The sequence below is a fragment of the Alligator sinensis genome, unplaced genomic scaffold, assembly GCF_000455745.1.
Source record: "Alligator sinensis unplaced genomic scaffold, ASM45574v1 scaffold566_1, whole genome shotgun sequence".
Taxonomy (NCBI): Eukaryota; Metazoa; Chordata; order Crocodylia; family Alligatoridae; genus Alligator; species Alligator sinensis.
Genome location: NW_005842017.1, coordinates 1,994,904 through 1,997,901, shown reverse-complemented (window position 1 = coordinate 1,997,901; position 2,998 = coordinate 1,994,904).

Below are 2,998 nucleotides of genomic sequence, written 5' to 3'. Positions count from 1 at the left end.
GCTGAAGAGCACTTTCCTCCATACACATCTACCTGCTTTCTCCTTAGTCTGTTTGATAGGGTGATTAGTGTCTGAGCTGATACAAGAATTGCTGTTTCTTAGGTCTCCTCTATATATTACAGGTGTTGTTCAATTAACTGACACCAGCTAGATGCGCAAAGTACCTATCACTCCATAAAAAGCTCAAACCAGCTATAAAGTTGAACCTTGAAAATATTCACTAGCTTTATAGCTGGTTGCTATTCAGCTTTAATTTGCATGTGTATCAGGGACTCCTCTGTAGCTGGGAGCCCTGTCAGCTGACTGGGTGCGCAGCTGCAGCGGTGCACTGTGCTCAGCTGAGACTGGGAGTCCCACCACCAAGGAGACTCTCAGATCTGGCAGTGCCTGGCAGCTGCGGATGGGATCCAGCCCCGTTCCTGTCAGGACCCAGAACCTAGTGCAGGACTGGGTCCCAACAGCCATTGGGCGCAGCTGCAGTCTCCCAGCTCCTGGCTTGTATGGAGCTTACATGGAGATTGTAGCTGCTGCATCTCCTGGCCATTGGGGTGCATGGGGTGCTGAGGGGACTACCAGCCATGGAAGCTTGCTTCTTGTCAGTGCAGGGGGAGTCTGAGATTGAGCTTGTCCTGTACCGCAATAAGATGCAATGGGATCTAATGCATGATCCCATAATCACACCTCCTGCCATGCAGTTACAAAGCGGCAGGAGGCATGGTTGGATCACATATTAGATCCCATCGTGCCTTTACCTGCATGTGTAGGGAGTCCTTCATGATACCTTGTTAACTGTTCACCCTCTCCCCCTGCCACAGAGTTCCCTGTTGCTGCTAGCTGTCCCTGTGTACAGGCCCCTGCTAATCTCCTTTGTTTCTAGATATTGATTGGCACTCTCTCCAGGGGGAGCTTCCATTTCATGCAGGGGCATTACACTGGCTGTGCAGTTTCTCTCCATTGATTTAATGTCACGCCATGGCCTGCATTCCATTAGCTGATTACATTTACTTATATTTTCCCATTTGTTATAATGGTTTTAGCCACCAAGGTTTTTCATTAGCAACAATGTCTCATTTTCTTATTTCTCATAGCGCTGTCCTTCTTCCATAGCCTGCACCTTGTCTACTGACTGGGTCCCCCCACAGTGCAGCCCATAGAACTCTTCGTCCCCTGTTTGCATCCTATGGGTACATCTTCACCACAGCATCAGAGTACCCAAGCTGTTTCCACTCCGTGCTTTTTACCTGGAACTGAGGTGGTGAGGCCCCCCTGCAGAGCAGCTTCTGCGCTGCACTCCAGATTAACAATTTTTGTTGTTTTCAAAACATTTCAGTAACATTCTGGGGGCTCTCAGACTAGCTACAGGACTACAGGAATGTCCGGTTTGATCCAGCTGGGAAATCCCTTTGTTTTTTCTGTTTTTAAAAGATCCTCAGCTACTCAACACTGTCCATTTTCTCTTAGAAGACAATAACTTCAGGTGTTTTAGATTTTGTATTTCAAGCTTTTAAAAACAGCCACCTTCTGCTCAGAGTCCAAGCCATAATGGGAATCCAGGATACTCATAGGGCTCCAAGGTCACTGCGTCACTGCTCAGAAGGCTTCAGACCTGTGGGAGGACAGTCCTACAGAACTCCCCTCTGCTCAGTCATGGTCATGGGCTATAACCCAGCCCATTGTCAGCTCTGAGCGGTTTCTGCGAACAGGTGACCAGTGTTCTGAGTAGAATAACATTTTGTTTCACACAGCATTTTCCAGACTGAGGGCATCCTGAAACACTTTCCAGACTGATAAATGAGGAACAGCAGTGCAGTGATTGTGCATGCAGATGGGATAGCTACTGTAGACTCTACAGTGGTTTAGCCCAGGGACATTGTAGATGATGATGATGGGGACCAGTCATGAATCATAGTCCCATTTTGCCAAGTACTGTACAAAAGACAGAGGATACCCCAAAGGTAAGAGACAACAGGTGTATAGAGACATAGGGGAGCGTGAGGAAGACTGGGAGGATACTGGACAGCCCTCTGGTTTGGAATAGAGAGAAGGGACATTGCCGCTGGAATGGCTCCCACTGCAGTTGCTCATTCCACAACAGAGAGGGGAGGGCCAAGACAATGGCACACCCACTCTGCCCTGCCTGCTAGCATGGACAACTCCAGGCTGCGGCTTCCTCACACCTTTCTTGGGATGAGGCATGGCCCAGGGAGCACCTGTAGAGGGTGGTTTTGGTTTTCCCAGATGTGTATAATAGCCTGCCCTTGGGCTGGGGAAAGGTGCTGGCAATCTCCTCTGTAAGGGACCTGTCACAATAGGAGCAAATAGGAAATGTGGCACAAAACAGACTCGCAGTTAGTTCAGAGTCCAGTTTGAACTCAGTCTCTGACTGGAGCCTCCTGAGGCAGATTTTTCCAGGCTGTTCCCCATGATGTACACCCTTTGTGGCCTGGTTTGAGTGTAGGCTGCCCCGTGCTGACTCTGATGTATATATGCTCTTTGCAGCAAGTTTCAAGTAGCTCACTTGCTCTGTGGCTCCATCTAGGGGTCTTTTCTTACATGGCCAGAATCCCTATCTGCCCAGGCTCGGATTGTCCTAGTCTCTCTTGGTGCACTATCCTCCCAGCTGAGAGTATGGTGACTCACTTCTGCTGTGGCTGCACAGGGAACACCTGAAATGCAGAGTGTGTAAATAATGCATGGAGAGCTGCAGCTGATGTGGGCTGAAATCACTGCCTCCCAGAGCACCCCGAGCAGATGGGACCTTCTCCAGCCAACAGCGGAGCAGCTTCAGGGACAGCGCACCCCAGAGAAGAAGCAAGGTGCTTTGGGAAAGTCCTTCTGTGTGTGAAAAAGTAGGGAGTCATTCTCTTTAACCAGCAACATGGCCATTCTGCAGTCTCCCTAGTGTCAAGGTCATTCATAGTTGCATTTCCCAGCACTTGGGACAGAGCAATTTGGGTAGTTATTTGCCTCTTAGTGGACAGCTTTCCTTCTCCATCTC